The 25,539-nt window shown below is 37.9% G+C and overlaps 1 long non-coding RNA gene across 3 annotated transcripts; it reads left to right on the forward strand.

Annotated features, from left to right (window-relative positions):
- The first annotated feature begins 4,207 nt into the window (after nucleotides 1–4,207).
- LOC145651310 (uncharacterized) lies at nucleotides 4,208–24,318 on the forward strand. Of its 3 annotated transcripts, none has more exons than XR_014117176.1 (4): nucleotides 4,208–4,876; nucleotides 5,071–5,104; nucleotides 5,208–5,258; nucleotides 24,282–24,318. It is a non-coding gene; the product is annotated as an uncharacterized LOC145651310 (long non-coding RNA). The 3 variants fall into 3 exon arrangements; XR_014117175.1 differs by lacking the exon at nucleotides 24,282–24,318 and adding an exon at nucleotides 8,205–10,144; XR_014117177.1 differs by lacking the exons at nucleotides 5,071–5,104; nucleotides 24,282–24,318 and adding an exon at nucleotides 8,205–10,144.
- Nucleotides 24,319–25,539: the final 1,221 nt, after the last annotated feature.

Below are 25,539 nucleotides of genomic sequence, written 5' to 3' on the forward strand. Positions count from 1 at the left end.
GGTTATGGGAGAGTGCAGTGATTAGTAAGTGGGTGACTGGACCGGGAATGTTAGTGGGAGCTATGATTGGTGGAGGAGAGTGTGTGCTTGGCTGGGTGCATACCAGGGCATGGCAAGAAACTAACCTGGTATAAATTTAAGCCAATTCTTCTGTTATTTCTAAGTTATTGTTACATACAATCGCAATAAAGCAAAAGAAATTAATTGCATTAAAAATGCAGCCTTTTTTGGGGAGGGGGATGTTGGCTTTAACCTATTTAATGCAGTATATTTTGGCTTGAAAATCTGTGCTTTCTCTACAGATCCACAAACTCTTTAATTACACCTATATACCTCTGTAACTTCTCACAGTACAAAAGTCAAAGACATCAACTCTTCCCCTCATCTGATCATGTTACTGATGGTTTTATGGCTACTTTCCCTAACAGCACAGAGACCTGGAAGCAGAGAATACTTTTTTTTAACATACTTACATGTAAGCATAATTGGACAGAAACATAAGTTGTTGTTTACACTCTGTACTCCACCACTTTCTGTGTATAATGAAACAATTACTGTGAGGTTAAAGCAGAAAATAGGTTGTTTGATACTATTTATGTTTACATTCGATAAACCACATAGATTGCTAATTTGTTTCTCAGTCATCTGTGCCATTGTATAATTAGTAGCCCTGCAAAAAAATCGAACACAATGTCTAGATTTGCTTATAGATGTAACATTTTCATCTAGAGTTTGATGCTTCCATCTTTCTATATAGAGAACCATCATTAGGCTGCAGTATCAGAATAAGTAAATCAGAGGCTCAAACATTAAATGTGTAAAAATCGACTCTTTAGCACATTGGTAAGATGCATGAATGTAATAGTGTGCCTAGCAATAGAAAATAACCTTCCCAGAACAAGGAAGACCACACTAATGGTCGAAATAAAATACTTTCAATCATGAAAGCAAGCTGTTGAACAGATCAAGAACACTATGTAGGCATAGATGACACATATTTCCAATTAAACATAAGCGGGTTTAATTGTATACGGGATAAATTTTTTCGGACAGATAAAAGGACAAAAATAAAGACTACCCTGTACCAGACTAATGGAAAGAAGCGTATGTGAAAGAAAAGACAAAGGGTGAGGGAACTATTCAAGATTCATAAGATTCCAACTTATCTGTGAAACTGTGGCATGCGTATGCATGGTTGCTAGTGGAATTGACTCTTTTGTATTTCTTAATGATGTGGCTGTGATGGGAGTAGTGTCTTAATGCTTGGATAGAGCTGAATGCCTCAAAACACAATGAATGCAATGAATGGTGCTTTACCCAAAACAATGAATTGATACCTTCTACTAAAACAACTACAAAATTAAGAACTAAAATAGTGGAACATCCTTGACTGGCATGTTCAATCACTTGAGTTACAAAGCATATTCTAAAACAAGTAGCAATTAAAAACTTTGCTGCATTATATCCCTGCCAAAGTATCAGCCAAGGTTTGATTTCTATGGGTCAGAAATATCAGGCAGTCAGTGACTGCAAAGGAAAGGCAAAACTTTAGTAAACATGAATTGATTTAAGTATGTCAAATTGCCCAGTTATTTGTGGTTCCCTGAATTATGGGGGGTTGATTTCTATGGTTCCTTTATGGTTAACCTAAAGTAAATGTAAAGCCACTCATATTAAAGCAGTGTACACTTTAACTTAGTAGTTATTGCTTTCAAATTCAATGTGCTGGTTTCACACATCCAAAACAACAAAAATGGTGTCACTTTCCATTTACTGCTAAGCATATGTTAATAATCCTTTCACCATGGTATTATAGAGACTTGTGATGTAACACTTCTGCATGCTTCACATACCACTTTTCCATTAACAAAGTGCCAGTGATTGTGCTGGAGCTGGTGAAGGTTTCCACAAACCAGCATACTTTTCAAAAATGGACCTGCATTTCCACTGGTTTGAGAGTCCAGTGATTATATTTGAGTGGGTATTCCTTAAACTGGAAACAGAAGTTGGAAGAAATTGTACAAGCCACATAGTGGAATGCACTCTACTATTACAAATGGCATATCTATTTGTCCAGAATTAACTTTTTAATCTATTTCAGGACCACTGATGATTCATTGCTGCTTTTTCTCATGCTTTTAGTTAAACAAATTTATATGGTGACACCTTTGGTCACTTGCATCACAGGTTTGTTGGGTCCAAACAGCAAGATGGAAGCTATTTTTCTGGCTAAGAACCTTTTTTTTTGTATTGGAAAACCATGGAACTATTCAAGATTTTGGTACCACCACCAGAACCATGCCAATGGAAAAGCGCTATCAGTGGTTGTTGGAAATGTAATCTAATGAGTGTTCAAGCCTGGGACAACACATTTGTTCTTCTTTTCAGAAAGTACTGTTTCATAGTTAAAATTATTCCTTGAATTTGACTAAAAGTTCTTGGAAAAGCCAGTAGAACTCTACATCTATTTGCAGAATATTTAAAGGGAAACTGACACTGCTCCCATATTAACTGACTAAATTAATACTTATTGTAGGGTATTGTTTATGTTGTTTAACAAGTTCTAGTACTTATTGTTTATCGTACTTATCATTGTTTAAGATAGACCTTATGTATTTTGTACTTCTAGGTATCAGCATTCATCCCTGTATTCTACAGTATTCTAGTTCATTGGTATGTTTAATTCTAACCTACTATACTGTACTTGGATATATTCTATGAGTAAATGACAAAGCACTTTTGTAAGTCGCTCTGGATAAGAGTGCCTACTAAATGCTATAAATGTAAATGTAATGTGAATGTAAATTTGTTTTAACAAAAGTTGCCCCAGTATGCGTATCCAGGATGTCTGATGTTGAGTCTTTTTCACATCATGACTCTCTACAGCAGTGCTGTCTTTAACTGATATTGCTTTTTCTTGTTGCCATTTTTCTTAAATTAAATATTACAGCAGTCTTTCAAGTATTTTGTGCATGAACTAATGTTTTCTTTGCTGGTGTATTAAAAACATTATACATGTATAAAACAAACATATATACATATATAACAATTTTATATTTTTTTTCTCCAAAAAAGAAATAATAACTTTCAGAAGATTGTGGGAACACCCCACAAGGGATTTTTGGACCCTTGAATACTTTCTTTTGCCCAAGAAAGTATTAATTTATTATTTAATAAGTATACATAATTCAATTATTATATAATTATTATTAAATAATAAGTATACACTTATTATTTCATTCACTGAATTATGAGTCATTAAATTATTGTTTGGAAACTATTGTGAAAGACTGGGTATGGTTTAAAATAAGAGGAAGAGGATTTTACAGATTTAAAGATGATCAAAGTTTAGGTTTCACTTTTAGAGAATCAAACATGTACAGTAAACTTTTCACTGGACATATGGTCATGTACAGAGCAATTCTATGCACTTCTTACTCTCTCTCCCTGACGCGCACACACACACACACACACACACACACACACACACACACACACACACACACACACACACACACACACACACACACACAAATACATACACACATACATACTCTAAGCATACAATCTGCTACTGCAAACCTCTTCCCCTCCCCCCACTCCACATCTCTCTCCCTTTTTTGTCCCCCTTATCCTCTCCTCTCCTCTCCCTCATGCTCCTCTCACTTACAGCCTGCAAGCAGTATTCAAGCCTCTATCTGAGTGAGAGAGAGAGAGAGAGAGAGAGAGAGAGAGAGAGAGAGAGAGAGAGAGAGGGAGAGAGAGGGAGGGAGGAAGGAAGGAAAAAGGAGGGAGGGAAAGATGAGCGGGGGAGGGGCTGATAGACAGGATTTAGAGTTCATGTGCATAGAACGATCTCAGAGAAAGAAAGCAAATAACAACCCAGAGCTGGAAGAAAAATATGCTTTCTTTCCCTTTCTCTGTTCTTTTTTTCTCTCTCTCTGTCTCCCTCTCTCTTGCTCTCTTTCTCTCTTTCTCTCTCTCACTCACTTAGATGGCAAAGGTATTTGCCCAGGATTGGGTTTGGCGGTATGGCGGGTGCCTGAAAGAAAATTGAACTCCAGAGCAGAGGCAAGGACAGAAAATGTATTCCAGCCCCCTCCCTTTTACTCTACCCTCTACCACACTCCTCCTCCTTCCCTCCCTCCTGTGAACCCCAGCCTCTTTTTCTCTATCAATCGCTCCCTCTCTCTCTTGCTCTCTTCCCTCCCACCTCTTCACGCACTCACACTCGATCACACATGCATGCACCCTAACTGTCTCCCTCTCTCATGCATGACTGTTTCTCTCTAGCTCTCTCTCTCTTTCTTTTTCTCTCTTTCACTCTCCTTCTATTTGGCGGTCACAGTCAGAGCAGTCCACTGGGCTTTTCGTCGTGTCTCTCCCCGCCAGGCAGCGTCGCCCCACATTCCGCCCTCCTGGACCGAAAGAAACACATGCAGCCTCTCTGTGGTTCCCCCTCGCGCCTCCCTGAAAAACCAGGCCAAGACCGACTTTTTTCACTCTGCCTCTGACCTGACTGACTTCTCTATCCACCTACTACCTGCTCCAGCTCTCTTCTCACTAAATTTGAAATATTCTCTACCTAATTCTTTTTTCCTGCCTCTCGTCAGAATTGAGGCTGTATGGAAATCTTCATGGGTTGAACGCACATTTTCGATAGGTGCAAGGAAAGTGGGGAGACTTCGCTGAATGGCCAGATGAGGCAGTCAGGCGGAAAGGATGGGCCAGGAAAGAGAGAGAGAGCAGAAATGGGGCACCAACACTGGAGCACCGGAGGAGAGAGGAAGTGAGGAGAGCTCTGGGGAGGCGACAGAGATGCCCGAGGACAAACACATCAAGGATCAGCGAAACCACAGGAAAAAAGAGAGGGAAGGTGAGAATAGCGGACTCGTCCCTCTCCTCACCTGGACTGGTGATCTTTTGGGTTTTCTTTTTTTAAACCCTCTGTTTCATTCAGTCTCTTTTGTCATCCCATCCTTGTAATTTCATTGCCCTGAAAAAGTATGTTTTTTCTTTTACTTTCTTTATTTTTAGTTTCTCTGAATTCCCATTTTGCTTTCCATACAGGCAGTGTTTTTCATTTGAAAAATTTGTTCCAAAGGTGAATATACCTTCTTTTCTCGGTTTTCACCTCTCCTTCTGCCTTCTGCGCTTCTCTTTTTGTCTCCACGCATATTCATAGTACTTGTTTTTCTCTCTGCTAGGATTATGCTATCTCTGGGGGGCCTGACTGGGAATGTGTCTAGGGCCTAGAGGTAGGAAGCCAGACCTTGTCTGTGTATATGTGTGTTTTGCATGTGAGTGTGGATGCACTTGTGCGTGTGGGCATTACTGCTCTGCCATTCCTTCACTCTGCATGATAGCACATGTGCGATGGCGTGAGTAGGTGCCCTCATGCAGTCATGATACTGTCAGTCAACTCCACCAGCATGTCACAGCTGAAGAATGAGTCTCATAGATGCTCGCCTGGGTGTGTGCGTATGTATGCGTGCCTGTGCCTGTTTGTGCATGTACAGGGTGCTATGTGGCATGGCATGGGGGCCACCCCAGCTCCCTCTTGCTGTACATGCCAACCCCCTATTACACCACCTCCCAAACATTGAGGTTGTTGTGGTTTCATCCTATGACCATGCAGTCATCCACCCATCTGTCCCCCCATGCCCACAGCCCCATCCCATTGCTCAAAGATGTAGACGATACCCACAATGTCTTGGGCCTGAGCTCTGATGCAAATAGCAGCAGTAGCAGGTAAAAGCTCACTCAGGGAGCAGTACTTTTTGCATTTACCTCTCAGTAAACAGGGCTCATGTTTAATTTACTGGATTTTCTTTGAAGTTTGATTTTACTCAGTAAAATGCAATATACTTGCATTATAGGATTCGAAAGTTATATTATGTTATTATTATATTATTTTCTGTTAACTTAATAGATACTCTCAGATATGTTTACATTTGACTTTATGCTCACAAGCCAAAAACTACAAGTCAAAGTAGTAATGTAGATATATAGAATATGTCTATTTTCTTCTTTTGTGAGGCCTTATTTTTGCTCTTAAACAGTGTATTTGTCTTTTGAGATTATGCTCATATGGAATATTTAGTGATAATAATAAGTAAAAGTAGCATAGTGGTTACCAGATTGTAGTTATTAATATCAGTAAGTGTTGCTGCTGATACATAGTATGCTAACAGAGCTTGCCTCTGTGTAGTATCTAGTCAAACAAAGGGCTGCTTGACACTAATGTATCATTCATCTATACCTATATAAAATCTATAATCTTCACAAAAACATTTAATTGTTGCACTTTTGATTCACTGCTTCTTGAGTCCTGTTGCTGGATGGCCTGCCCTGACCCTTTTAGTGATCTCAGGGGGTTGGCTTTCGTTGAGAGAGGAATCAAGAGGACAGGGGGTGGGGTGGGGGGTGGGGTGAATTTGATGACCCTTTTGATATTAAAGTTATCAGAAAGTGTGTGGGTCTGTGAGTTCCAGATAGCTGGGAGGAGGGAGAGAGATCCTCCCGCTTTGCAGTACGGTGCCCCGTTTGATAGCAAGCCATCTACAGCCATCTCAGAGACTCTCTAGAACAAACTGCCTTTGATTCCAACATGAGAGAAAGCATGAGAAAGGGTGAGAGGCAGAGATGATGTTGCCAGTGTGTCAGGGTCCCAAGTGTTATGAAGTATTACACATTCTGCCTGTTTATGTAATTATTTGTAACCCTGGTAACTAGATTGTGCAACTGGGATATGTACACGTGAAAAAGGGGAAAAGTTTAATTTTAGCCTGCTCTTTAATTGTGTTGTTGTTTGGGTGAAAAAGGCCATGCTTGCTGGTTTTGTTTTACTTGAATCATATAGACATAGTGCATACAGTACAGGCTCCATTCTTCAGTATAAGTATCCATCTTTTACCATGTTATTTTTAGACTGATGAGTCTTGCCCATGCCTGTACTGGCTACTGCATAATTTACTGGTTTATGTGGTGAGCTGTAAATTTAATTGCTTGGTGTTGCATGGCATTTTAACTTTTTGCTTCATGCAAATCTAACTGAATGAATCAAATCTCTATTGATATTTCTTACTAGGTGGGTTTAAGTGATGTTTGACAATGCAAGAAAATTAGCACCTGAGGTAAACTCTGAAATGTGAATAAAATAAGGCTGAACTAATCAAAATTCAAAGTTTGCAGATTTGTTTTGCAGGATGACTTTAAAAGGGATATTAAAAATCTATAATGTCTTTTTCACTAATATGTAAAAAATGAAGAGGGTCAGTTGTACCTTATTTATTTTTTTATTAACAATTGACATAATTTTCCCTTGTTTTTTCAGTGTTTTTGGTAGCATTTCCCAAAAAAGCCTTTAAAATGAATAACACTTTAAATGCTATTCTAAATCAAGGTACTTGGTACAAATTACACCTTAAACAATAGTTTGCACAGCTTAATAAACTGTGCACAATCCATCCATAAAAGGGTTGAATTTCATTCCCAGTTTTGCTATGCCATGTAGGCAGAAAGTAATTTTAACATTTTGCCACCAGTAGTAAAATTCACACAACCATATTTTTGGGATTCTAGGTATTAATACCACTCAGTAGTAGTAGTATTAGTAGTCAGCAGTATTATTAGTAGTCAGTAGTAGTATTCAGTAGTAGTAGTATTAGTAGTAGTTACACAGAGCATTTCCATTGGTCTGCAGCTGGAGAGTGCATAAAGTAGGGGTGATGGCCTTAGTATTACTTTCAAGGTTAGAGACTGAATTAACCCTCCCTGTTTGTTTATTCCAAAGCCATGTAGACACTACAGAAATTTCCGAATTTTATACAGCCTGCATAGAGATCCATCAATGATTAAGTGGCTTGTGGGTTCCTTGTGTTGACTGTTACATAATCTGTTATATAATGTGAATGTAGTCGTCCATCTGCTTTGTCCTCATGTCCTTATTTATTTATTACAGTATTTAGAGTATATATAGTCTTTAAAACTGAACTGTAAGTAACTCTGAATGGATCACATGTTGATACAACATGAAGCTGTCTTAAGATCTTAAAATGTTAAAAATCCACTTTTTAAAATCAAACAAATATGTACTAAAACATATTTGTTTAAAAGTTTAAAAGTTTCCCAGATCTAGACTCCTGTAGTCAGTTTTGCTAGTTGAAAAGTTCATCTTTAAAAATTTCCCTTCCCTTCAACAGACATTTTCTACATCTCTTTTGCTTCTCATCCATAATGAATGAACTCCAACCACAGCATCCCGTAATGGATTGTGTACACCCCAGAATATCGCCTGTAAGAGTTGTGCCAGATTTTACAGGACTGATGAAAAGCGAAAGAAATGTTTAACCATGAAGGGTTTTTATGTTTAGTTATGATGGGGGAAATGCATCACAACTCCAAGAATGACTCATCATCCTACAAGATGCTAATATGCTATAAATTCTGCATACTTGCTTTTCTATTCTTAAAAACATGGCTCGCTTAGATTGAGTCAAACATTGCACTGCAACATAATTTTGCATATTTCTTAATTAGCATATTTGTTGTCAAAACAAAATTATTATTGTTGTTATTTTAATTAATTTGTTCATTTCTTTGTTATTTATATAGCAAATTCTGGATAATGATAATTTTAATCTGGGAGAGAAACAACTGAGATAATACCAAACATTTTATTTTCACTTCAAAGATAAACTATGGTAACAGGACATTCTTAATCCTTGGGATGGACTATCATAGATTGCCCAGATTATTTAAATCCACCTTAGCCCAGAAAATGTAACTAATTTAGGTATTTTTGGCAAATACGAGCCCGGAAAAAAAAACAAAAACAAAAACAAAAAAAATATAGCATTTAAAACTGGGTCTGTCTAGGTATGAAGCTGTCAAACCAAGGTCTACACTGCAATTGCTCAGGGAGTCCTTGAGCACATAGACAAACTAACTTTGTCTTGCAGTCTCTATCTGACATTCAGACAATTCCTTCTGCACCACAGAATGATCCTTATCTCACAGATGGATTGAATGAGGGACAAATAGATTGCATAAAGAAATTGGGAAATTTGGTTAGTGGCTTGACAGGTATTGCTACAGAGTAAGACATGAGTGAGACATACTTATGCAGTACCTGCTTTTTCACAAGTACAGGTACACGATCTGGAAGTAGCTGTGACATCTGTGGGTGCATGACAAATTTGCTTAGTTCAATAATAATTAAAGGAAAGAAAATCTGAATTCTAGTCCAAAAACTGCAGACAGTCAAGCAAAGGAAAGAAAGTCAATGAACACTTTGTACTGTGAAGTTTCTTTTTAACTATATCATTTGTAGAATGTTTGCTTACACTTTGTTCTCAACTATCTGAAGCTATGGACAGAATATTTTTGACCACAGGAAGGGTCTGTTAAAGGTAATGATGATTGAGCAGTAAAATCCTTCTTAATAAAGGTTTTGTTTAATCCACATCATTAAGATGACATGTATCTCTTGGCAGCATCAATTGCAAAATGTTTCACATGATATTCAAAATGATCATCAGTTTACCTTATGTTAGAATTTATATGATTAGCAGTGAAAAAACTTCATAATGTAGTCCTCTAGAACATACTTGCGATTGGACTGGTGTGTAAAATTCCTCTATATGTAACATTTTATTAATTTATTTCATGATATATAAAATTATAAGATCTTCATAGATCATGAGGATGTTGAGTGAAAGGAATGTGTTACAATATCTCCTCATGTTGTTATGGAATTTTTTTTTTTTAAAGGTCCAGTAGGCTACTCTCTGCTCCCTTTCTCGTATCACAAAATTTAAACTTGAAAGCATATCTTGAACACTCATTGCTCATTGATTGGTCACATAAAAGTAGCTATTATTGCATAATAACAAAGACCTTTTTAATATTTTTTGGCTTACAGTTGAATAATATTGTCAATTAAAATTACAAATACATTAAAATTATAAATACCTTTATGTGCAATTCAATTGATTTTGTTTGATCCTAAAATGTTTAGATCCTCACCCTAAATTTGGTAAGATAAGATAACCTTTTATTATCCCTCCTGGGGAAATCTGTATTGCTATAGCAGCAGAATTTACAGTAAATAGACAGATAATAAAAGCAAGCATTACAGAGAAAGGTGCAAAAGATAACATTGCCTGTAAAAAAACAAAACAACAAAACAAAACAAAAACATCTATTATCAAAAATAAAGTAAAATAGAACAAAATTATATACATTTACAAGTGTTATTGCAAAATATAATGTATTGAACAGAGAAAAGATTGCGCAGTAGAAAGTAGAAAGTATTGCACAGGAATGGTGCAGCATTTATATAAATAATGATATTGGCTTTATTATATTATTATACGGTTGATGAGGTACAATGTACACTATTTTTTTCAGTAGTACTTTTATCTTGATCTCCAGAGTGTGTGAATTGTCTGCTACTCTCTATATGTGCAAAGTTTTTATAGGTGTCTTGTGGTTCTGTGTAGTGTGAATGTGGTTTATGTACAGTTTGTATCAATTATGTGTGATTATAGTGTAGAACGGTGTGGTGGATTTTGACTGGTGAGAGGCAAAATATATCATTTTCAGCAATAGGGACAAGAGATGATGTGTATTGTGGTTATGTTAAGAGCTTTAAGGTAATTGTGAGCTGGTACACCAGGGTAGGAGGATACCTTTCAATATATATTTGCTGAGGCAGATTTAAAGAACTCATGTGCATAACACATGAATGCTTATTAAGTTTATGACATACTTTCGAGTTAGAATGTGGGAGTGGCTGTAACCTAGTCTAGAAAAATTTGATGATTTGTTTGTACTGAAGACATGCCAAATTTGTATTTCTTGTTTCCTCATTCTGTTTGTATACACACACACACACACACATACACACACACACCTCTTCCCTGCAATATTAGTATGTATACCTACACATTACCGTGGTCTTCATAGGTATTCTATCTAAGCTTGCTGGAATGTCTAGGTTTTGAGTGTATGTGCACACGTGTAAGTTTGTGTACATGTACATGTACATATGTAAATTAGCATACTCATGTATGTTGAATGTGCCTGGATTGATGGGATAAGGTCTTTTGTTTGTTATGTCTCATGACAGATCTCTTCCTTCACCTCCATTTTCTGAGTTTTCCTTTTCCACCATTGTCATCACGTGTCACCGTCTCCCTACCTCCCATCTCCCCTCCCCCTTTTCCTCTCTCCTCTTCTCACCAGCCTCCTGCATTTGTCGCACCATGTGTTCCCTCTCTCTCTCTCTCTCTCTCTCTCTCTCTCTGTCCCTCTGTGTGTGTGTGTGTGTGTGTGTGTGTGCGCATGCGTGCGTGTGTGTGTGTGTGTGTGTGTGTGTGTGTGTGTGTGTGCGCGTCTGTGTGTCTGTCTTCATTTCTTTAACTCACACATGAATTTCAGACCCTGAGGTGCTGGGGGTTGGGTGTTAGAGGAAAGCAAGACAAGGGGAGAGACTGTGTGTGTATGTGTGTGTGTGTGTGTACACTGTCTGTGTGGGTATGTGTACACTGGAGAGTGCACATGCATATGATTCCATACAAGTGCATTAATCTACATGTAAATGTGTGTTTTCACATTTGCACATACACATGTGTGCATTTCTGGTTGCACATTGCTGAGACTCATCACTACCGCAGCATGCTGGGTAAGCCAGGTGCTGTTGGTCATGTGTGATTTATGGCATGTTCTCAGAGTGCAGCTCAAGGCTACTCATCTGTCTGTGAGCCGTAGAACACATCCTAACTGGATAACAATCAGAATTGATAAATCAAGGGGTGTAAGTACACTGCTTTTAGGTTGGCAGGGTATATCGTCACTGTATAGCATCACGGTGCTACTACTGAAAATATTGCAGCTTACATAATTGTCAGTTCACTTTCATTGTCAATATAACAAGAGTTAGGGTTAGGGTTAGAGTACAGTCAAAACATAGCTAGTAGATAGAGTTGTTCTGAGTTTCCTGAAAAAGCAGTGGTGAAGGTGCACTGAAAGTGAATATGATGTTATGGATGGTATAAATGGAAATATACTATTTTCCAGCATCTTTGGAAAGCATGTCAATTGAAAGTATCACATCATCTATAAACATCTAGACTGCTGTTCACAGAGAAAGACAAAAAAGAAAGTAGAAAGTTCAATGAATGTTAAAGTTCCCTTAAACTCTTGTACTATCAAAACATCACTTTTTTCTTCAATCTCTCCTAATTATTTTTATTTATTCATATTTATTTATTTATTTATTTATTTATTTATTTATTTATTTATTTATTATCACAAACTGCAACTGGGAAGAAAAAGGTTTCATATTCATATTTCAGTTGTGGCTTAGAGAGACAGTAAACAATCCATTATTCTAGACCTTGTGCATTAATACATACAGTTATTTGTACCCTTTCAAATGAAATCCCAGAAGACAAGAAATGTGTAGTGAATTTTTAAAAATGATTCCTGAGTGAATTTTCTTCTACATAATAGATATAACTGTAACTATTAAAGTCTTTTCTGCAATAAACAAGAAAGGACATGCAACATTCATATTTGTGCATACACACATACAGACATACCCAGCTGACACGGTCCAAATACATACATGCAGTGTTGTGAGGGACGAGGGTTAAGCAGGATGCGGGGACGAGGCACGTCAAACATAAACATATGTTTTATTCACACATGAAACATACACGTCTTAAAACAGACTACTTGGATCAAACACCGACAAATTTGATGATACGAAACGAGACTTATATACACGCATGAAAATTACACACAACAGGGATCAGGTGAACGACACAAGAGGGCGTGGCAATACGAACACACAGACGCGCAGACGCACGCACACATGCAGACTTGAGGGGACAGGGGCCGTACCATGACAGAGCCCCCCCTCAAGGGCGCGACTCCCGGCGCGCCAGCCTACTGGGCTGAGGCCCCGAGACCCACGCCAAAAGGTAACGTTGAAGGACCAGACAACCCGCCACGGGCCAGCGCAAACAGGGTAGCGGAGGGAAGGACAGGGACCAAGACGATAACAGACACAGGGACGCACACACTAACGGGCATGGGCACAGACACAAAGGGGAACAAAGCGACCGGTACATTTAGCGTAATCGGGACAGGCACGGTGACAGGGACAGGCACATGAACACCACCACACATTCAATAGTCCGGGGAAGGGGGATGGAACTCCAGTCAGTCCACCAGTCGTTGGCTGGGTCGGAGACTGACCAGCCTGGTGGGGAGGGTCCCTCACCAGCTTAGGTAGCGGCGACTGTCCTGGCTTCGGCGCATGTGTGTCGGGACGCGCACCAGCTGTGTTGCCCGGTTCTGGTGCGGGTACTGGTGCCGCTGCCTTTTTGCCTTCACGAGGCTTCGGCATAGGCGCATGCACTCTGGGGCTCTTCGCCACCTTAAGGGGAGGAGTGTCCTCATCAGACGCCGCCGCCTCCCTGCTAGCCACCCGGGTTAGCCTGCTCGCTCCTGGGCGGCGTGCCCTCGGCGGTGCCTTAGGAGCTGGAGGCTCCTTGCTCTGTGAGCTTTTGGCATCACTGTAGGAGCGAAGATCCCTATGAGGGTCCTCTTCTACCTCCACTGGAGCTTCCTCCTCACGATCGGAACCCCTTTCCAACCACAGACAGACGTCGCTGCACTCCTCTGTCTCTCCGTAGTCTGTGTAACCCCTATGAACGTTCAGGCATGGGTCATACGACCCAGCAGAGTCCATCTCCGAGTACTGGTCCTCTTGGTCCGGCTGTTCCCCGTGGCACTCTGCAATGTCCAATCCTGGGCCGTACACAGGGCTCCCCCAAAATTGTTCAGCGGATTCCTCCCTCCCGGTAGTTCCTTGGAGCGAGGCCAGGATGAGGGAAGGCCTCTCCGCTGGACAATACAGAGTCTGACTCCGGGTACTGGAAGTCATTGTACCAGTCCAGGTTGCCCGCCGGGGTTCCGTACGCCTCCCCTGCTTCCGCACCTGGATCTGCACCTGGAGTCAGGAGGGTGACCTCCCTGCACATGCTGCGCGTTCTTTCCCTTCTTCTTTTTGCCTTTCCAGGCATCCTTGGTAGGTCGGTGTTTCTGTGAAGGACGAGGGTTAAGCAGGATGCGGGGACGAGACACGTTGAACATAAACATACACGTCTTAAAACAGACTACTTAGATCAAACACCGACAACTTTGATGATACGAAACGAGACTTATATACACGCATGACAATTACACACAACAGGGATCAGGTGAATGACACAAGAGGGCGTGGCAACACACAGATGCGCAGACGCACACAGATGTGCAGACTTGAGGGGGGAGGGGCCCTACCGTGACAAGTGTCCCCAATATTTCAAAAAGAGTAGATTTCTGTTGTTAAAGTTCTTGTTTAGATTCATATTTGTCACTTTGATAAAGTAAAAATCAGGAAGGTGTACACACCCATACACAGACACATATGCAAAAGGATTCCTCTATCAGACTTTGTTATGAAGCAGACAGCAGGCTCATATGCTGTATTGATCGCACTCCTGGAGGAATAAATTAAGGAACCCCATGCAGACCTTCCAGGTAACATGATTAGTGCTGCAGTTCATTCTCCTAAAGCCCCTGAAGGACCTCTTTAGGTAGAAGAGGGTGCAAATGGGCTCGTACTTGTATGACCTTCCTCTTGTATGTCTCGCTTGTTTTGCTTTCAGATGATACACTATATGTAATGGGAGAAAATGTGAATGAGTGTTTTTGAAATACACAACAAAAAAAGCCTAAAATAAACAGCAAAACAAGACTACCTAATTAACACTAAATGTCTGCATTTGTGCTACTTTGAAGGAATCACATTAGTATAGGATAATGTTCTCTGAGTGTAATTTGCAGTACCATCAGAAGAATAAAAATTATTGTTTCAATTTTTTGGAATCTAATGTACAGTTCTAATCATGCAAAAACTACTTTCTTGATAGTGTTCAGCAGTTTGCAGTAGGCTGCCCCTTAAAGTACTGTTTAATTATAATATAATACAGTTTATCAATGCTCCTTGTGTAACTCATTTTAATGTAATGAAGGAAATTTGAATGTAATGAAGGAGATATGAATATTTGAAGATACCTACAGCAGATTTGAAGATACCTACAGCAGATACCTACAGCACTTTTATACAAGGCCTTGTATTTGTACGCATTTAAATGTTCAAAACCTATTTAAAGTAATGTCTTTTTTTGCATTCTGTTTATCACCCATTTATTTATGTAATGTTTAGTGGATTACTTAGCTTTACTTAGCTATCAAAGTTTATTAGCTGGTTAAATTTATGTGGTTACTTAATTACAACCTAGCATTGCCTAGGTATCACATAAGATATCACAGGTTTCACTTTACTGCTATTAGCTGGAGATATGAAGTGCATTAATGTGTCTGGAACAGAATTAACATATAACCCATAATCTGGCAAAGTGACACAAATAATCAGACACAGTATTTTTGATCATTTCACTATAGAACGCACAGACCACACAAATTAAATTACTTAATTAAATGTATGTTATGATGGCCTTTAAAAATGCTGTTATTGATTTTAAGGTTCTTGCTGCCTGCCTGACTTAGCCACCAAAGTTGTCCACCCCCTTCCTTCAATCTCACACCTTCCATCCAAGACTTTCTCACTGACCATGCATGTTTAGTGCTTAGCCTACGCTTTTATTTTCTTGCATCCAAGCTCAAAATAATTGACAGTCAGGGAGAGGTGCCTCCTTGAAGAGAAAGTTCCTGATTCATTAATATGGATATGGAGTGCAGGACATTCATGGTTACTTTCCTTAGAACCTTTTTTGTAATAGCTTCTCAGCTAGCCAGCACGCAAAACATAACCTGAATTGTAAAACAAAAGAAAGCACTGTGCTCTAGGGGTTATTGAATGTAGAATGCTATACAGTGATGGTTGTTTTATATAGCAGTAACACACTGATATGTTGAACTAACCAAATTAGACAGTTTGTCAATAAGTTACCATGTTGTGCTAAACATATATGAATTTACTTGGTTATATTAAGTTTAGTTGGTAACTTTTAACCTAACTGTAATTACTATAATTATTCACTTTATATATTTACTATAGATATTCATATTAAATCTAGAGCGCTATGGTTTCTTCCAAAGGTTTTTTTTCACTGTGCAAGAAAACATGCTCTTGTAGATATTCTACTATATTCAGGTAATGACTTTATTTATTGAATTACTGATTTACTTCATAAGTAGGCAAAAAATAGCAGACACCCTAGCCTATATAGCTCTATAAAAAATGCATGTGATGCAGCCTCCACTAATTTAAGTGTAACTCTTCTTAGCATAAAGGGAACAATTACCATAATTCAATATATCCAAATACAACTGAGTAAAATAATTACCCTTTAATTAATTTAGTTACCTTTTAGATTGCTAGGATAATTTAAGATCATACAGTGATAAAGCAATCAGCATTCAATGTACAATAATGCTCTTACCAGCAGTTTACATAGCTTTGATTTGACAAATGAGGTCTAATGAGTTTATTACATGTCACAATGGTGGTAGCCTCACTAATCACAAGAAAGCTTGTTTATATTTGTTTGCAAGATTTGAAGTGATGTCTCTACTGTCAAAGGACATAGCTTAGATAAATAGTGAAGCTATCTGTGTGATAGAAATACAGTTACCATGACAGTAGACTATGTGGCCTGTCTTTTGACCTCAAGCTTAGACCACACTGACCTCAGACAATCTCTGTGTTGGCCTTAACACCCTAGCATGATCACATACGCTCACAAACACACACACACACACACACACACACACACACACACACACACACACACACACACACACACACACAAACTCACACATACACACATTCATAGTCATCAGATAGCCTAAGCAGCAGGCCTGATACACAAGTAGAGAACACTTACCCATAGACACACACACAAATTCATAGACATACAAAAGTCAGACCCTAACAAAGTATATTTGTCCCCTACTGGTTTCATAGTGCATGCTATTACCTTTAATTAAATATGAAATACTGGAGCCATAGATATAAAATAACAAGACAGTTCTTTGGTTTCTGAATCACTGAACCTGTACACTTCAAGTACACTTAATGCTTTTGATTTTGAGTCAGTTGAGTTTAGTCTCATCATACAAAAGCAGAGATTGAAAAGTAGCCTCTCTCTCTGAGAGCTTATTTCAGAAGAACACAAAGAAGGACACCCAAGCTTACACAGAGGTCATTGCAATTTATTTATTTACAGCAGAGATGCAGAATAATATCCATAGCTACATTTTCTGACTCATTTTAGAGATACAGTGTATATGGAGATCTGCCAAATGTGAGATAAAAGGTGGAGGGCAGAAGCTGGATGAAACCCAGAACATTCACATTTTACTAAGTGACAGTCCAGGACAGAAAGAACAATTTTACCACCAGCAACTGTAGCGAAGAGTCAAACCCATATTTAGCTATATACCTCTTTTTAAAACATGTATTGTAACAAAGCAGCTTTACAAGTGTTTGGGTCTAGATCCCTAATGAGAAAGCTACTTGCGACAGAGGGCAAGGAAAAACATTTTCTAGCATCATATCAGATTCTATGCCAATGAGCAGGTCTAGTATTGGAGATAACAGAGAAAATTATAATTACATATGTAAAGATGAACAGATGAACAGTCCATAAACATAGAGATGTGCTAGTGATCAATATGCAGCTTTATCTATAACAGCAGAACTAAAACGGAGGACCAGAGGGCAACCACAGTCCTGAGGGTTCTTTGACACATTGCATTCCCCCAACATTATCATCTCAAACCCAAGTGAACACATGAAGTGTGGATGGATGACATTTTCAGTACCTCAGAAAACTCGAGTAAATAAGTAAATCATCAACTAGATGATTAAAAATGGGAGCATGTTTGAGTTCCAGGGGCTTTATAAGGCTCTCAACTGGGCTTTAATTTGACTAATTCTAGGAATTAAGAGAAGCCCTAAGAATAGAGTAAGTGTGGTGGGTAAAAGTAATCAGTGAGTTCACTCAGATTATATTACAGTCAATTCAAAGGTTAACAAAGACCCAGTGCAGAGCTGAAAAAATAAGACTAATAACCTTCTAGCTTTTGTAGGGACTGACTACTGCATTTTGTGTGTCAGTTATTTGATGAGATTTTAAAGCACCTGAAAAGACATAATCTCATTTGTAAAAATACACACAAATAAAAATTATTGCAAATATGAATATGCCTCTTGCTTTATAGAAAAAAAAGAGATTATGATTATTACCTGTGTCACTACTTCAAAACTAGTGACACTCCTGAACTTTATTTAATGAAACTTTAATGAAAGTGTCAGTTTTGGCAGTATTTTCTATTTTGGGTGTTTTACACATTAAAATACCAAATAAAAATTACCAAATAGATAAAATGTCAAATAGTTTGTAACAGTTTAAGTCATGGAATATGTTGAAACTTGGGTTTAAAGGTTATTATATTAGATATAGTTTTTTTTTTTTTTAATATGGATAGAATTCAGATGGTACACTTCAGATGCAGTACATCTTTCTGTCTGTGTCTCAGGAAATTCCATTTGAATATCCAACATGCTATTGGGATATTTCTTTAAATTTTGCTGCTCCCTTTATGTCACATACTTTAAATTTCTGCTAGGTAATAAATTGAATTTGTGCAATTTATCTCAACTTTTGAGGTTAAAGTTTGTTGTGTAAAGGCATTAAGTGATGACAATAATCATTACATGAAAGAACAGAACTCATTTAAAAGATGGAGATAACCTGCTCTAAAACATGACCCTACTTTACTTATAAGATTTGAGTCCACACTGTGGGAAACAATTTTTTATGCAGTATACAAAGCCCTTTACACATTGAGACACATACGTGTACACACACACACACACACACACACACACACACACACACACACACACACACACACACACACACACACACACACACACACACACACACACACACACACAAACACACACACACACACATATATCCAGACATAGACACAGCTGGCATGGCACTTGGCTGTCTATGACAGCACTGCCCTGGCAACCGATGGGCATGCCGCCAAGCCAGCAAGGTTGCCAGGCAGCGAGTTCCCATAGCAACTGGGCATTTACTGGTCTTTGAATAAGGTATGGACAGAGGCAGGCAACCCAGGGTAGATGAAAAGGAAGAGGAGTTTTGGAAACACAATAGAGAAGTAGATCACTGGAAAGTTGATTTTTGGAAAAATATAGGAGTTAGAAAGATGCAGATATGTGCAATCTTCACCTTCTTCATGTGTTGAAACAAAGTTTGCTATTTACTCCTTTAATCTGAGGGTCAGTAAGGTGAAACTGGACAAAGTCCCCCTAAGTTTTGTTAGCATATCTACACTAACAATTTTTAGAATTTACAAATCTACAGCAGACCCAAGAAAGACCCAAGATTACTTAATACTTAATAATGTGAATAAATTGAGCCATTTTTCTTCAGTGGACTAATTATGTAGGTGTCAAATCAATCTTGAGATTTGCTGGCAACTGGCCATCAAGAGTTAGCAGTTTCTAGCAAGTGTAAATGTTGAGCTTGAAAGTGTGGTGTTTTAGATTGAGTCAAACGCTTTGTTTTGCCCGCATTGCATGATGGTTCAAGTTGCAGAGATTTAGTGAAGAAAGAAAGAAAAGAGGATTTATGAATATAGATACATTTAAAGACACTGAAAAACATCTTCTGAGTTGTATAATGGCAAATGACCTTCAAACTAATTTTCAAACCCAGTTACTTAAAGAGAGATATTCCATCATAGTGTTTAGTCAGTCTGAAAGAGTTATGAACAGAGTCATCATAAAGCATATAACACAGGCAGTCAAATTACTTTTAGTTTTCAGAAACTACTTTCACTTTATTCCATTAGAAGAGAGTTAAAGTTGTCTAATCAAGAATGATCTCATAATCTATACCCGAGACCAGGTAACCATACTGGCACCAACAGTCCTGCTCCCACACCCAGAGACAGGTTGGCAGAAAGCTGGCACTGGCACAACCATGCCGCATTTACACGTGATTGAACTGTGAATGAATGAGAGAAACAGAAAGAGAGGGAGAGAGAAGGGGTGTATTAAACCTTGAGATAGAAGGACAAAAACGCTTGAAGGATTTTAACCATATGTTAATGTGGTAAAATAGAACTAACTTAAAAATAGCTTTGCCATTGCATAGCTAGCTTTATGGAATGATTCAGAACTAAAAATGCTTATTTTCGTATACTAGTCCAGCCTTGACAGACGTTCTTCTTAAGAATTGTCCCTACTGAGTGCATAACCCATTTACAGTTTATTAAGCAAATCACTGGTTTGTACAGTGATAAAGTATAGGCTATATGAAATATTTTGTTATGTTTAATGCTTGGAAAACAATATTCTGCTGTACATCACTGCTGTAATCTATTGGGTGTTATAGAAAACACAGGTAATTTACTCAGTCACATGTAATATTTTTATCTGCAATAATACTGATTAGCCACAGAGAACACTTACAAACAAGGTTTTGCCCACAGGTTAGCATGATCGCAAATTATACATACACACACACACACACACACACACACACACACACACACATATATATATATATATATATATATATATATATATATATATATATAAAACAAATGAAATGATTCTTTTTAGGTGTTGTGCAACAGTAGCTTTATATTCTATTTATATTCTATTTATATTCTATTTATATTCAGTAGCTTTATAACCTTTAGCCAAAGACATCACAACTGGAACCCGTAGTATGACCTAAAAAGAATCATTTCATTTGTTTTATATATATATATATATATATATATATATATATATATATATATATATATATATATATATATATATATATATATAAAACAAATGATATATATAAATATATATATGTATATATATATATATATATATATATATATATATATATATATATGTATGTATATATATATATATATATATATATATATATATATATATATATATATATATATATATATATATATATATATATATATATATATATATATATGTGTGTGTGTGTGTGTGTGTGTGTGTGTGTGTGTGTGTGTGATTTTTTGGAACCAAGGATTATTTGTGTTTCACATAGCTATGTTATTCTATAACAGTTTCACCTCACCTCTTTTAAATCCATGAAGATACTTCTCTTTCCTTTGTTCTCTCTCCCTTGCTTACAGCAAATGCCTATGTTCACTTTATATATACTGAATGAGTTTAAAATTGCAATATGTAATGAAATGACTGAAAAACTGGATTATTTTACACAGCTTAACATAAGTTGTTCACAGGTGACAGGAAGTCATGGTGACACTTATTTGTACTATGCAATAGTTAGATTTTGGAGACATTGTCTGCAGTGATGAGGATATGAGTATGTGGGAGTAGGGGGCATTGTCACACCAATCACAGTGACAGTAAAAAGTAAGGCAGACATCTCAGCAGAGTGCATTATGTTTTGAAGACACACACACACATACACACACACACACACACACACACACACACACACACACACACACACACACACACACACACACACACACACTCACACACCCACATACACAAATGCACTAAACTACATTCACTAATTGCTACAAACAGCATACACTAAAAACATGTATCCAAGTATAGGAAAATATTGCCTTATAATATTTGTGCATTTATTTTGGTAGCTTCTTGTTTCTTCTTTAATAGATACACAATGAGGGTCTTGTTACATTCCACCACAAGAGGGAGACAACACTCACTGAATGTATATATAATAGCATAAGAGTGACAGTTATATACACTAATCTTAACTGAACTGAAAAAAATAACTAGTAGGGAAAAGCAGTTGACAATATGAAACCTAATGTTTATATCCACAATGTGATTGGAGGTCTCACAGCTGGAGATGGCATGTATCTAAAAGAGATCTGCCTTATAACAAGACCATGACAGCCTTTTCTTGCAGCTTCTAAGTGAAAAAACAAAAGTGTTCTGTAATCTAGACAGTGTTCGCCATAATTATTGCTACCTTTGGTAAAGATGTGCAAAACAGACATGGTTGTTTATCAACTTTAACTTACACTGAACCAAGAAAGAAATCAAACTTTCATTGCGTTAAAACTAAATAAATACTTGGCAACCTCTTATGCCCCCCCCCCCCCATTAACTCTTTATTTAGATATTTTTCATTGCTTGTACATAATTGTAGTATTGTTATGCCAAATCCTAATCATAAACATTTTGAAGAAAACAAAAAATATTACAGGTCAGAATAATCTGTACAAGTAGTAGCACTAACTAATAGAAAACCAGACTGGCTGGCTTTGAAGTCTTGACAATAGCACTGCCTGCACATAGTGCATTGCATGGAAGGGATTGCTTGCTCCAAATGCATGTCAATCGTTATTCTAGTGACTCTAGTGACACTGTGTGTTGGTGGGTAGCAAAGAGTACAGTGCTTAGATGTCATTGCTTAATGAACCATGGGCCAGATCCATCCCAGCCCTATCCTGGGGCCAGTTTTGTGCACTGCAGGCTGAGGTAGTTGGTTGTATGGTTTTGCATCATAATCACCCTGGAGTTAACTGTACAACCTTCTAGCTTTCCCTGCGGTGGCACCGCCACGGCAAATGCAAACCCAGAAAGGGCTGCAGGGCGACGTGAGATCTAGCTTTTTTGGCTCAGAAAAGCTGTGTGAAGCTTGCTTGGGAGAACCCCAACTTGAGGATACCCTTACTATCCTATTGTCTCAGATCTCACATCTAAGTCCACAGTGTGGTCCTGTGTGATTGTTGGTTATACTTTCTTTAGCTTTTCCTGGATTTATGTGGGAAAGTATTATAATGTCACTAGTTTTGCAACCCCAAAATAAGTTTATTTTATACAAACTATACAGCAATATAAGGTAGACATATAAATCTTTAGAAGTACTGGAAATTCCTGCTAGCTGAATCCAAACTGTATGCTTACATACGTGGCATTGCCCTGCTCCAGTAATAGGGTAAAAAGAGCATATATCAGCAGTAAGAGCTTGCCATTATACGTTTCTTCTTCATATACACATATATGCACACACACACACACACACACACACCAACCAATACGTGCACATTCAACCATTGATAAAGACAGGAGAAATCATTGTAGGCAAGCATTAAGAGATATTTTTTAGAGACAAACAAATAAAAATTTGTCTCACACATCCTGAATAAAACCCTGCCAAGTTTTCTCCAGTAAAAGAGATGTTTTTGTTACTGTTGTATGCCTCCAGACAGCTCTGCTCTCATTCTCTGTCATTTTGAACTGCGTACAAATTCATTCACATATTTGGGAGCTATTTTGTATAGTGGCACTATTATATTTGCTTTGGACTGCCAAAAAAGTATTTAATTTTGAACAATTTATTTATTATGCTTGCTGTAGTGGACATATGTTTCTCTTACTGTGTGGGCTATAGCCTTACGTTTGGACTACATGTTGGAAGACTGCAAGCAGCTTAAAGACTACAAGTCCCATAATTCATTACTTTGTTTTTTTATTCATTTTATTTTTTTAAATTTTGTTACATCACTTGCATCACTTATGCATTACTCATAAATTTCTGCATTATTTATATTACTTTAATTGGAATTCAAAATGACGTTTTGTGCATTGGTATAAAAATACATAGAAGGTTTCAAAATATAAATTCTTAAAAAAACCTAATATGAATTGTGGCAGATGGTAAAGAGTCATCCTTTGGTACATTCAGCAATTTTCAATGTTGCGGTAAAAATTTGTTATCATGTTTCATCCAGTTTATGCAATCTCATATGCTAAATCACATTTAAAGCTTTATTTGCTGGGCTTTCGCCAAACAACATACTCAGATCAGCTACGAGGGTCAAAGTAGCGATGGTGGAAAGTGCAGCATGGAGATTGATATAATACAGACCAATGCTGGCAGACACTTTTATTACTGCAGGGCAGTAACCTCAGTGCTCTGTTTGACTGTGGAATCCTGAGGCTTTTTCTGTCCTTTTTTCTTTCTCTCACCACCTCTCTCATCTTTTCCCTTTATATTATCTCCCTATACCTTTTTCTCTCACACACAGATATTCTTAGACTGCAATCAGTGATAAGGCTCTATGTGTGTGTGTGTGTGTGTGTGTGTGTGTTTGTGTACATGTAGGAGAGAGGAGAGAGAAATGAGGATAAAGACAGATAGGAGGTTTGTGTTTATTTGTTGTGTGCCGAGTATATAAATGACATTGATTTATAATGCTGGAGTGATGAGAAATGGTTTGTTGTCGCTGTATAGAACACGGGGGAGTGCTGGAGAACTGAAGAGGAGCAAAACGCAAAGATGGGAGGAGAAAATGCAGAGGAGAAAAGAAGGGAGGGTATTGCAGAAGATAATGAAATCAAATCACTGCTCTGAGTGTACCTGTCTCATAAGCTGCTTTCTTTCATCCCGATCATCCACAGTGTGAAAGTTGCAAGTAAGTGGGAAGAGAGAGAGAGAGAGAGAGAGAGAGAGAGAGAAAGAAAAGAGAGAGAGAGAGAGAGAGGTGTAGGAGGTGTTAAGGGTAGATGAGGAGAAACAAAAGGGCAAGAGTGCTGAAAAAGCTTTTGTTCCTCCATCATCTACAGCATTGAGAGATGCTTAAAATTGAATGCTGTTCCTGATGGATTGATAGACAGTTATTCATGGAAATAATGAAGGTGTGTCTGTGTGTGTTATTGTGTTTGTGCATATCTATGCCTGTAATTATGTGTTATTGGTGTTGGTAACATGTGGACTTCTATATTAGATCTGTAATGTTAACAAAAGGTGTGCTGCAAAAAAATGTATTGCAGGTATTTGAGGAGTCTGCCGTGTTCAAATGAGAAGGCTATGGGCATTTGTCCATTAATGTTGTCTTATTACTGTGCTATGTGGAAAATAGGCCTTTTTCTTCTTACTTCATTCTTTAAATGTAATCTTTTGCATTTCTGTGCACTGCTTTCCTGAATCTTCTTTCAAGGCAAAAAGCAGCTTTTAAAACTGGGGCACCAGGAAATGGAGAGGAAAGCAAATAGTGGTTGTATATGTGCATTTGTTAGTGTATCTGTGTGTTTATGTATTTCTGTTTGTGTTTGAGCAGAAGGGCATGGTTGCTGAGAGTCCACTCTTTCCTTCTGTCTGGAGTTCACTCAGTTCATCTGCAATCTGGTGTCTACCACTAGGGGTTCCCAAATTAAATGATATGTGACATAGACAACACAAATTTGTCAAGAAACTTAGCATATGGACATATGCAAGTATAGTTCAATATTACAATTATAAAAGAAGGAAAAATGCCTCAACCTGATGCAGTTTTACACTGCAATGTGTTGGTTGACCTGCAATAGATGTTGGTAGACCTGCAATAGATGTAAATCAGGCACAATAGATGTAAATCAGGCAC

The sequence above is a fragment of the Electrophorus electricus genome, chromosome 2 (genome assembly GCF_041902795.1).
Source record: "Electrophorus electricus isolate QZ-2024a chromosome 2, ASM4190279v1, whole genome shotgun sequence".
Classification (NCBI taxonomy): domain Eukaryota; kingdom Metazoa; phylum Chordata; class Actinopteri; order Gymnotiformes; family Gymnotidae; genus Electrophorus; species Electrophorus electricus.